The following is a 12,643-nucleotide window of genomic DNA, read 5'->3' as shown; positions in this document are numbered from 1 at the left end:
AGTTCAGTGCCAGTGTGTTGGGTCCGGATGAAAAGAGTAGCTGTGTTTACAGGGATGAGCGGGGCTTACAAGCAGTAAGTCATGTCAAACACCAGCCAATGATGTTAATTTATCGCATTTTAATTGAGGGGTGAACGGGTGTGTGGGATCCCTCTCCAAAAAAACCCATGTGGTTGTAAGTGATACTTAAGTGAGAAAAGGAACCACTTTTTTCTGTCTTACTCTGTTCCTCCCCTCTCCTGTTTTACTCCTGTAATTGCATCATCACACCATGTCTTCGCTTCCTTCTTCTTGGTTCTCTGGTGACACCTCTGCCTGACTTACAGTGATACCTATGTGGTGTTATTATGGCTACTGAGCAGAGCATTTGGGTGAGGCCCACTCTTTGTTGTTGACAGGATAGTGGTGATTAACGTGCCTTCTCCTGACCCCAGCTGCAGCCTGCTCCCTCAGCCCTCCTTCTCGGTCCCTGCTGCTCCTGATGCCTGAATCTATGGCCCTAGAGACAACCTACTCTGTGTGTGTGTGTGTGTGTGTGTGTGTGTGTGTGTATGTGTGTGCTTGTGTTATGTTTGGGAGGCAGTAATGATGTGTGAGAACATGGGGGGGGGGGTTGTTTAGGTTGCTTAATTATCAGCTAATCGCTTCCTATAACTTTATAGTGTTTCCACTGTTTTATGGAGAATAGCTTCAGCCGTTCCTTTTTTTCTTTCATATGGAATTTGCCTAAATGGTGTGATGTCACCCTTCTCCACCCTCATCCAACCCACCTTGGGGCACCATAGACAAGGAAAATTAGAGGGTAACTTTCACATATAAGACGAAGGCTGGTTTCAAATTGAATTGGGCGATGCAAAGGAGAACAGTTATTCACCAGCCAGATTAATTTCTGCTGCTCAGTAGCGACAAATTCAGTTTTAATTACAGAAAAAACATCCTGGAAGTCATTTCATTTTCCTGCCAGGCGCTGTAATCAATTTCTCTTCAGTGTGGCTTGGTGGAATGGTAGTTGACCACAAAGCCTGCAAGCTAGGACTTGGGGGAGCTCCCCATACTGGCCGTGAAACCACCCACTGTTTCTTGTGTAGTTCAACTGTATGTGGGTGGAGATGTGCATGTAAGGTGTGTGTGCGCAGACGTGTCTTGACATTGAATGTCTACGTCTGTGTATGCAAGCTTACGCAAAACCGCCACTGCCCAGACCGAAATCCTTACTCACCACTACAGGCTGTGAGCCTTCTTGCTTTTCCGTCAACCCCTCTCTTCGCTGTTTGCCCGAACACAACCTGAGCTTTATTTCATGACAGAAAACAAATATTAAGTGCAGAGCTTTCTGCTTTACTTCTGCTACTGTGTATCTGCCTGGCTCTCGCTTGCTTCTGTTCCTTCACGTCCCAGATATAATTATAGCTGTCCAAGGGATGATTATATGTTTACTCTGGAAGCTGGCCGACTGCCTGTCCCCAGTCCCTGAGGAGCTGCCTCTCAAAGGGATTCCTCTTGAAAAGCACCACAAAAGTGGCTTCAGCAGTGCTCATACACATAAGGGAGCAGATAGAACGACTCAAGACGGAGAGGAAGGGACAGCAACAGAATGAGGGAGAGAGAAAGTGGCGGTGCCTTTATGTTATAAAATCTATTTGAACTGGTCTATACACCACACTTGCTTCTCTGCTTCTTCACTTGAATGGAATGGTTAGAAGAGTCTGGCCAACAAGCAGCAGACGAAGGGTGGAATGGAGGTTTTGGGAGTCACGAAATGAATGCCTTTAGTAGACGACAATACATTTATATTTATACAGACAATGCATCTAGCATGCTTTGGAGTTGTATGTCATTGTTAGTGTGAGGCTAAGTGAGAGAACAATGAGCAAAAGCTTTAACAATACTGTTCATTCTCGTTTGCACAAATAGCTTTTGTTATTTTTGCATTGTTTAACATGTGGCAGCTTTTTAGTCAGCAAATTGGTCACTAAGAAGCCACGAGCAACAAACTATCTTTCATTGGGGCCTTACATGTCACTTATTTCGGGTAATCTAGATTAAACAAAATTCATGTAGATAATATTAATGGTTTATATCATAGCTTTACAGTCCACATCTAAACACTAGATGTAGTTCTGGTGTTGGCATGACCAAATGAAGTGTAATGACTTGAGACAGGATTTGCAGACCATTTGTTCATGTTGCCTAGCAATACCTATTAATCTCTCCATGGCTGCTATGCATAAAGGTCCATTTAGGCAAGGCAAAGGTCATCATTCCACACCTAATTAACCCTCCCCACACTTTACTTATGCACACACACTAACACACACACCTCATTTACACCGAATGCATTTTCTCTAAATACAATCACATAGCAGCTTGTACGAGGGTACAGTAGAATGCAGATCTGCAGCAAAGCTTGACCAAAATATGTGCTTATGTCATGCTTTGACTTGTTTACAGTTTGGTATTTCTGATGGCAGGCAGGGCTGACCTGTAACTGTTAGTTGACGGGTAATCCTTGGGAATATGCAACAGCTAATCACCTCAGCTCTCATTACATGCTCAGAACTGTGGGCCAGTTTGACAGGAATAACAGCAAAAATTGTGCACAAAGAAGCAAGAGCAGGAAATTCGGTGACTGCTATCAAGTCTTTTCCAACAGTGTATACACAAATGAATAGTTTGTTGCTGGGCACTGGGAGGACGGAAGGACAAGCCAATAGCTGACTTTGCAACATTATTTTTCTTGAGCTGTGATCATCAACATAATGTTTGCCTGAGGGGTCCACAGAGTACATGTTGGCTCCAGTAAGGTTAAAAGTTGGATGTGCACAGCTTGTATATTTGTGGATGCTTGGTTGTAAACTGCGCTTGGTTTCCAGTTACCTAATTTCCTGAATGAGAACAAATAAATAAATACACACTTGCATAAAGAGACTTTAGACGACTAAGCACACTTCGGTTTTATCGCCATAATTCTACCTCCCCTGCCTCTTTTTTTAGTGAACACACATCAGTTAGCGGATGAGCACACACGCAAGTATACACACAGATACTCCTTTTAGCTGCAGACATACCAAAGCCCACGCATCCATGCTCGCCTCAGTGCTGTCCTTGTAATGGGCGGTATCAGTGCTCCCTGAGCCCTGGAAGGACGATAAAAGCCAGGATAGCTGGGTTTTATCTGCTCTGCTGAAAGTCAGCTATTGACACCATGCACTTTAGAGGAAGTATCACTCAGTAGGAGGACCCATCTATCCTCTCATCTCCTCAGTGACAGTTAGTTCCCCTTTCTGGGACAAGATTGGAATCATATTTATTCACCAAGTACATAAAGGCAGCCATATTGACAGCTACTGCTATTGAATATTTTACTGTTTTGACAAATTTTAATATTTGGTGTGAAATTTCATTATGGACTCTTGGAGTTGATCAGTAACTCTACTTTGCTGTGTCTGTCCGACAGATATTGAAGGAAAATTCTGGTTTCATGCAACCAAGTTCTTATATTTGTCATTCACATTGATAAAAATGCTATTGTACTTGAGAAGTTAAAAGGTGAGATCTGGGTACTCAGTGACATTGCCAGAAAGAAATCTGGGGTAAGGAACATGAGTATCAGATGGTCATGCAGGTTTTAAATCGCCAACTTAGTCAAACTTATGTGGAGTTGAAAATAAAGGCAAAAGCTGAAATGAATACCCAGACTGTCTGTTGTAAACATCCACTACAGTTTACAGACCAACTTTCTCTGTCAAATCTGGCTTTTTTGTACTTACTGTCATTGATGAGTGTACAGTTTTTCAGCACAAATTAGCTCCAGACTGCTGCCTTTAACAGAGCGACTCTAAATGATGTGGGAGGTGTAGCGAGTTTGAATTCTGCATTGACAGGATAGTGTGTGAAATCAAAATGTGTCTACTGTACGGTGTCCACATTGGCTCACTTAAAGCTAACAATGACTCAGTGCCTCCCATTTAGGCTATTTATCCATCCAAACTGGTTGTTTTTTGTTAGAATTGCACTGAATTTAATTCTTTAGCAATCTCCCACTTCACCAACGGCAACCTCAACAAAACAGTGGATCACCGACAGCGCCTATTTTTTACCGACAGACAAAGGGAACAAAACCGGAGTCGGTGGGTTTGTCCACCATAATTTGATTGCTGACAAGTGAGGGGAAAAAGGTCTGTCAGCTTAGCGACGATACCCAACAAAGGCCAATCTCATTGTAAACGTTGTAGCACTCAATTGCTGGATGATGGGGCGCTGGACAATGGAACAGCAGGCAGCACTGGGCATGGCGAGGGCCCTTCCTGCTGCGCTCGACTGCAGTAATGACAGCCTAAGTGCCAACAGCAGGTGTCTTCCATTCAAGGCTAGGCAGGTTAATAAAGTTTCTCCCTGAAAGTCAATAAACAAGAGGTTGTTCACACACTGGCTAATTGTACTTGTTCTCGTCCGTGCTCTCTCTATCTCTCCCTCTTGCACTGCTTTCAGTCTCGATCCATCTCACGTCCTCTCCCTGGACGTCTTCCTTTGTGTGGAGAGGAAAGACATGAAACAAAATAACAATATAGAGAAGTGAAGAGAACCTTGACCATCCAGGTTCAATTCCAGGAGTAAGTACCCAGTAAAAAACCAGGGCCGTTACCTATTTCAATCATAACTGTTACAGCATGACCTCGTATGTCATGTGGTTCACTTCATTTAACTGTGTAAAATGCATTGTTATTCAATGTTAATGTTTTAGCAGCCTTTTCCCAACACCATTTCCCAGAAGGCCCGGACTGTTGCAGGTTAAACATCACTGGCTGACACAGAAGCCAGTCACTGCACTTTTTGTTTCTTTCAAATCCAGCATCATCTTTGCATCAGAAATGGTTTGTAAATGGGGAATATGAGTGTAGGGGTTTGCCTATGTGTGAGTGTGAGAGTAAGGCAGACAGTGATGATCAGCGATGCATTCACAGTTCCAGGTGTTAGGTGATTGGGTTGTTGGATGGGAATGTACTGGATAAGAACTGTGACCAGAAAACAGTGGTTGCCTTTTTTTCATAACACAATCTTTCCCTGACCTTTCCCAAGTTTTCCAGTTTGCTAACCTTAACTGTAATTAATCTGCCATAACCACAATATTTCCCTGACTTTAACCATACCCTATAGTTGACTTGATCAGATATTGTATTTAAGTATTAAGGCTTTGTTTGGAAGCCGGTGGTAGTGAAAGTAATATAGTAACGTAACAAGTAACCTAACTAGTTACTTTTATCACCCTGTAATAAGTAAAGTAATATTATTACTTATTATTAAGGAGTAATAAGTAACCAGTAACTTATTGCCAACCTGTCAAACCTATTTGTAATCCTCTTTGCGTACACTGATCGTCCTCTGTATTATGGATATCAGTCACTTACATTTTGTTGCCATTCTTTCTCTGCATCACCCTAACTAACTCAAGTTTTAGTCTTGTATTCATCCATAACAAGAGCCAAGTAAACAACTCCTTATGTTGGGGGGGGGGGGGGGGGTGATGAGTGGAGCAGCCAGGAAAGTCAGTGGAAAAGCTTTCACAGGGAGAAAGAAAGAGAGAAAGGAGGGATGGAAGAAAAAAAAAAGAAACTCCCACACCACAACCATGCAGCAAATTGGTTCACTGCAGTGAACCTGTGTTCTAATGTTTGGGCAGGCAATAAGCAAAAACGGGGGAACATGAAATGATATCTCAGCGCATTTATCTTGATAAGAGCAGAGGATGTTGAGGCGTAATAGGAACAACATGGCTGGTAATGAGAGGAACAAGGCTTGATGGAGGAGTAGACATGGATTACCAGCATTCCTCTTGATGGGGTTTTATGGAGAAAAAAAAAAGAATTGAGCTCCCTCGTTTATTTGATTTTGGAGGTTGTGGTTGGGGAGAAAAAGCTAGATAAATGCATGTTTCATCAGGGCTAAATATTTCCACCCTGTGAAAAAATGCCGGAAAGCAAACACAAGCCAGATTGTGGACTAGTGGTAGGACGATTGTGGGTATTTGTTTACATGTTGCTCTGTGTGTGTGTGTGTGTGTGTGTGTCCTTTTACAAATAAATACCAAGCCTAACCGCTCACCATGGCATAGCAGGTGCTTCTAAAACAATGGTAGCTTAATGTTACTGTTTACCAAAACGGCGCCCACTACTTTTACTGTGAAGTGTTTAACAAATAAAAGAGGGGAGGGATGAGCCAGACGATTGATTTACAAGTATTCAAGACCTGGGAAGGAGAGGGGTGGACTGCTTGAGCATGAAGTGAACACATTCGTCACTGACAGGTTTGCTAAAAGGCTTCCATCAAAGTGAAATATTTTTTCATTATCTTCCCTGTCTCTTCACATGCCAAAAAATTGATAGCTCCCTCTGTTCTGTGTTTGCTACTCGTAACTGCAGATTCTCAGCAGTAATCTCAGATCTCTAACTTTCTTTCACTTTCAGCATCATCTTTGCATCAGATATGTTTTGTAAATGAAAATACATGAGTGTGTGTGCGTGTGTGTGTGTGTGTGTGTGTGTGTGTGTGTGTGTGTGTGTGTGTGTGTGTTTGAAGTCAGACAGGCACAATGATGCAGCTCAGTGGTGTGTTCACAGTTCCCGGTGTTAGGTTTAGTCAATCTCCTGTTGTATCCACAAAGCAAGCAGCTCCCTCGCATTTCTGGAATGACTCACATTTCTTCTCTCTCTGCCCTCTTTTTAATTATTGCTGATCTGCTTATGGGTTCCAAAGCCAAGAAGCCCCCCACCACCTCCCTTCTTCCCTCCTGGCTCGTCCTTTCTGCCCTGTCACTGTCAGAAACTGAGGTGAGTTCAAGAGAAAGCAAATCCACCGAGCTGTGGGGAAGAATACTCCCGTTTCAGTCATCTGGGCTCCATTTTGTTTCCTTTAGATGTTATCTTTTTGTCATAGCGCTTTGCAATGAAACAATAAAGTGGCAAGATTAGGGAAAAGAAACCTGTCATGTGAGTGGATTAAAGTGTTTAAAATAAACAGGATTTGTAAGATGAGAACTATTAATTTTCTCAACGCTACACCACCAGTGCCAAGTCTTTATTTCATAAACAATATTAAATACCACTTGAAACATGTTTTTCCCATGCCCTCTGACAGCAGTGCTGGTATACAAAAACAGATTCATGTCCAGAAAGTGGAGAGGGGAGATTTTATCCCACTGCATGTCTGAGCACAGAAGTAGTTGGTTAATTGAGCTGCATTGCTTAAGATGAAAAGAGTGGTAATGTGGTTAAAACAGATGAGGAACATCTTTTTTGTTATTAGGTTTACGTAAGTTTATTTTATGCATTAAAGCCAAATTACACATTTTAAGTCAATAGAATAAATTGTGTTTGCCATTCAATGTAAATCTAAATTTGAATAATTTCAGAGGATTTACAGGATATTAATTGAAATATTAATGGCTACAGAAATGATTGTGTTTGAAGGATATTGCTAAAGTTAAATTGCTACGTCCAACATGGCAAAAAACATGAGCGGTCAGAAAATCAGACAGGTTGTAAACAAACCAGCATGATTAGCCAGGTAAGCTACAGGGTGCATCCAACAGTTTTTGTAAATTTCTGAAACTGAAACATTTAACGAGCATGCCCATATCACACAGTGATTGGCCAGGTGTGCAGAGGTGAGAAATTATACTGGTTCAAACTTTTCTCTCAAGTTTACTCAAATGTCACTTTTGTATGAACTGGTTTGTTTGAAGCATTAAGCTCTTAACTTAGTTAGTTAGAGTTATCATGGATGAGAAAGTTTGAACGTCTACAGTTCCATGACAAGTGAGCAAAAACACAATGTGATACAGTCGAAAGCTCCAGACCAAGCTAGTAAATGGACCTTGAGTTGAGACTGCTTTGTCAAAGTTTTAATGAACCCTACTTATCCTTTGAATTCTTTAACTGCACATCATCTGTAATGTTCTTGGTTTTTTGGTTAGTATAACTTATATCACAATTGAAGACTGCTACTGTGGCCTGTCATCTACCATTATCCATTATCTGGCTAAAGCTTAGATCTGAGTATCTCAGCTAATGCAGGAATGTATCGTTCGCAGCAGAGGCCGATTAGCTGGAATCTCACCGGCACATTTATTTTCTGTGAGCTGAAAGTTGGGTGACAGAAAGTAACTCAATACTAATGCACATTATTCTTATCACCCCAGATTCAGTTAAATCACCACCCTAATGGCTGCCATGTTTTCCAAGCTCACCACCATCAGTTATTTCTTTCTCTCTTCTCTCCTCTGTCCATCGCCCCCTTCTTCCTGTGTCTCCAAGTCAATGTTTTTTTTCTCTTCTTTTTCCTTGATTTCCTCCAATCTGCCCCACGGAGACTGAGCCAGAGCACCTGCAAGTGCTCACTTTGAAAGATGTTGCAGGCCCAAGAATGCGCCCAGTAAACACATGAGCGCTGTATTTATAATAAATCAGCTTTATGGCCCTCTGATGGAGGTGATATCAGTGAAATTTATGCTAAGAGACCTCGCCGTCCTGAGCAAAACAGCTGCGAGATAGCACTACACCCCCCATCACCACCACCGTCACCCCCTCCCTCCCTCCCTGTTACCCATCCTGCCCCACCCCAGCGAATAGCCCGGTCTGACTGGGGTTAGAGAGCCCAACACAGTCCTCTCTATGTGGTGGGGCCTGCGGTCCCTGGAACGGTAAAGTCCAGACTGAAATAGAGTGTGGGCAGGGTGGCGGTAGTGGGTAACAGTGTGTGTGTGTGTGTGTGTGTGTGTGTGTGTGTGTGTCTGTGGTTGTGTGTATGTGCAGACATACATGTATTTAATGTAGGCTGGGTTGCACAAATAGCAGAAGCATCGTGGAAGAGCCCGGACGAGTCTTAAGGTAGATCATCGCTCAGTGACTCCAGACCCGTGTTATCTTTGTGTTTGGTGAACTCGACATTCACCCAGAACATTAAAGCTCAAAGTTAAAAGTGGGCTAAACAGCTTCGTCCCAGAACGATCATCTTAAAACCTTACAAAGGAACCCAGTATACAATGTTAAGTAAAAGTGGGCTTAACAAATTCACACATACTGTACTGTATATGCTAACACAAGCACAGATACACACACACACACACACACACACACACACACGCAAACTGCTACTCCCTCGATCATCCAGCCTTCTCCAACCGACCCATATGGTTTCTGTCACTGCTAGTGAGTGGACAGAAAACAAATCGAAAAGCAATGAAGTCACAGTCATGTCTGCGTTGTAAGGTTTCACCTTACAGAACCCATTCCCATCATTCCATGATGAAAGGTGACCACCCGCCATTATTTGGTTTTCAACAGATGCCGGCAGTAATAACAACGGTTGAAGCCCCGATAGTTAGAAGTGTTCTTAAAGCCTCTAAAACACTGTGGAGTTACACATAATCAAGCCCCAAAATAAACCATGTAAACAGTGAATTACTGTGTTTTCCTCTGATGTCATCTCCTGCTCATCTTGCCAAGAAGGGTGCAGCAGCTTCTGTAAATGTTTGTTGTCCTTTTGTCAACAACCCCTCTTGAGAAGCCCTCATTCAAACATGTTTGCCAATTTGGTATTATGCCGAAATGACATAAAGGTGGATGAGCAAAATATGAGAGTGAGTCACCACAGCCAGCATTATGCTATACTCATTACATAGTGGAAGAGTGTTTAATCCTCACTGGGGAAAATAGCCACATTTGTTGGTCTCTCCCATCCTTTAGCAACCACTGTTTAAGTGCCTTTTAGCATGGCACCAACTAATAATTGCTCAGTAGTTGGCAGCAAAAAATGGAGCAGCACGCAAAACCTCCAGGTGTGAATGACTCTGAATGAATGTAAGCAGGACATTACAGGAAAAGGTCACATATTCTAGCTTTAAAAAAATGAAATGGAGGTCATGTCCTCTGTAATATTTCTGGGAAAATGGGGGTTTTCATGACATGAGGAGTTTACATTCTCCCATCACACAAATATTGCATATATTGTTTTTTCAAGACAAATTCTGATGGTTTTTAAAAAAATAAAAATATCATAAAATTTGACTGTTTTGGTGACCTGACTGAAATTACTGAGAAGGCTGTGTTCAGTCTGAATATGGCCTTAAAGTTTGTGTATCATGTGGGATAAATAAATAACAGCTAACTAGAAGTTCTGTGATGAGAGAACAGGAAATCCTGGAGAACTGTGGTGTGACTTTAGCAGCATAAGGAGGGATGAGGATCTCTGAGTAGTCACTGGGTTGCCCTCTTTCCCCTCTTCTCGTTTTCCTCTCCTCCTGCCCACCCTCCCTCTCTACTCAGTGTTCTCACCTCCTCTCCCCTGCCGCGACCCAGGCTCCCTGTGGGTGAGGTAAAGTACTGGAGGGGAAACCGGTGGAGCAACGCAACAAATTTGGCAGTTAACCCAACACCAACCACAGTCATGCTTGAGCAGTTGCCATGGTGATTGTCGGCCTCCCGCAGCGGGGATCGGGCTTCCCGTTTTTCACACCTACGGATCCCGAGGAGCGAAAGCAGCTTGGGATGGAAGGTGTTTGTTACAGGAACAAAGAGGATGGAGGGAGGGAAAGAGGTTCACATGCACTGTTTTTTTTGTTCTGTTTTGTTTGTTCTGGTTAAGATCAAACTCAGGATAATATGTTTATTCATATTCTTTTTAGATCCTGCTCCCGGATATCCCCACGCATATAAATAAACAAAACATTTCAAATGAGCCCTCTGATACCATTTAAAGTGAGCCAAACCACTAAAGACAACAATAACTGGAATAACATGGACACATGCATCATTGTCCTGGCTAATATCACTAAAACTGTGGTATTTCTATTTAACTTTTCCCCCCAATAAGCTTTTTATTTCATGACTTGGATATAAGTTTATTTGGATTTTTGTGAAAAGGATACGATGTTTGCATGCGTCAACACAGAAATGCTGTTTCCTGAATGATAAAGGGATATTGATGTGCATATAAACACACAGTCATTATGAATTAGATTTTTCCAATGGGGAGAACTTTACTGTGAGACTAGAAAGGAAATCCAAACGTTTACTGTTAGCAGTATCATTCTGTGCTCTAACCCAGCAGGCCCCTCGAGGGCTTGGCCCCATCAACGCTATAGTCTGTGTGTGTGTGTGTGTGATCTCTAGCTGCAGCCCTCAAGAATGCTCTTGCAGTAAAAAAAGCACAACCACTCTTAATGCTCCTGACTCATTTTGGAATCACCAACCCTTTGTTTATTTATTTATTTATTTTATTGTCAGCGGAAAATTTGTGTCATGTCAACTGGCCCCAGGGACCAGTGGTGAAGCATAGAGAGGAAATGTGGCTTCAGTTAGTTTGATGCCTTTCCATGTCTCTGACTACAGCAGATAAATCGTACTGCTTTTTCCAGCTTTATTTTTGTTTAAACCATGTTTGTTTGTAGTGATTGGAGCACCTTTTACTACACAACCATAGTAATAATACTCGCATACTCCATTATACTGGCATTACAGACTCTCTTCTCTGAGGCAGGCTTTCAACAAGAAGCTTGATTTGATGTGGAATTACAGGTAATATGACTAAGCATGCTTTTAAGAGCTTCCCAGAAGTCAACAACTCAAGGTACATCTGGCCTCGTAACTATCTGATTTAGGATCGGCACTAGCCCACCAGAAGAGCAGACTGTAACTTTAACTACAGAGAATTAAAATAGGCCTGCAGATTCATACACTGACCAGAAGATTCATCTCAGCACTGATATGAAATGAAAGCATAATTCTGATGATAATCTATATTTTTCTTATTAACAACAAATCACATGAAAAGACCACAACCGAAAATGAATGGATCCTATTAACAAGTCTCTTTGCCATAGACCACAGTTGTCCTAAAATTATTAATAACACATCAACGAGCCGCACCGCTGTACTGTCATGTTACTTTAGTACGATGAAAATGGGTACTGTGTTTTGAGTCGACCCCACACACACCGTCCTGCTACCGTAAATACTCACTAGCACCACGCCTGAGAAAAGTTTACTATTTACTCCAGTTTGAGTAGTATTTGCTAAAACCTTGCATAACCCCTTTGGGAAATAGCATAAAAAATAATGTATATTTTTGACCTGTTACTTACGTCTTTAGTAGGAAGAAATGGACTTGGGGCAGATCCTCGGACAGGCTGGGGAAGTCGGAAAGTAGGAAGAGACAAAATAACAATTAATTGGCTGATATTTTCGCAGGATTTGTTGACAATAGGAAAAATACAGAATACCCACGGCTATATCATTTAACAGGATGACCCCTGGTCACACATGCATGTGTGCATGTCTGTGCATGCACATACAATACAGCATGTTGGGTTAGCGTGCCTGTGTAAGTGTATGTGGGGTAAACTCTATCCCACCCCTGAGCTTTCAGCTCTCAAATCAAGGCCCTGAAAGTAAACAGTGCACTGCCAGAGGACCTTGTTTATCAAATCTGCAATTGCACTCATAGAGCAAAATGACCTACAATTACAAGCCCAGCTAGAAATTAAGTTTTCAGTCAGCCATCCAGAAAAAGATCATAGGATATCCTGCAAAAGGGAATTCTTTACTAGTCCTCTTCTTCTCCTAGTACCTTTCCCCCCCTAGAATGC

This window comes from Micropterus salmoides, unplaced genomic scaffold (assembly GCF_014851395.1).
Source record: "Micropterus salmoides isolate LMB-PRFRI ecotype aquatic unplaced genomic scaffold, ASM1485139v1 Ms_hic_scaffold_19, whole genome shotgun sequence".
Classification (NCBI taxonomy): Eukaryota; Metazoa; Chordata; class Actinopteri; order Centrarchiformes; family Centrarchidae; genus Micropterus; species Micropterus salmoides.
The sequence above is the reverse complement of the archived record's forward strand: the minus strand, read 5'-3'. Positions refer to the sequence as shown.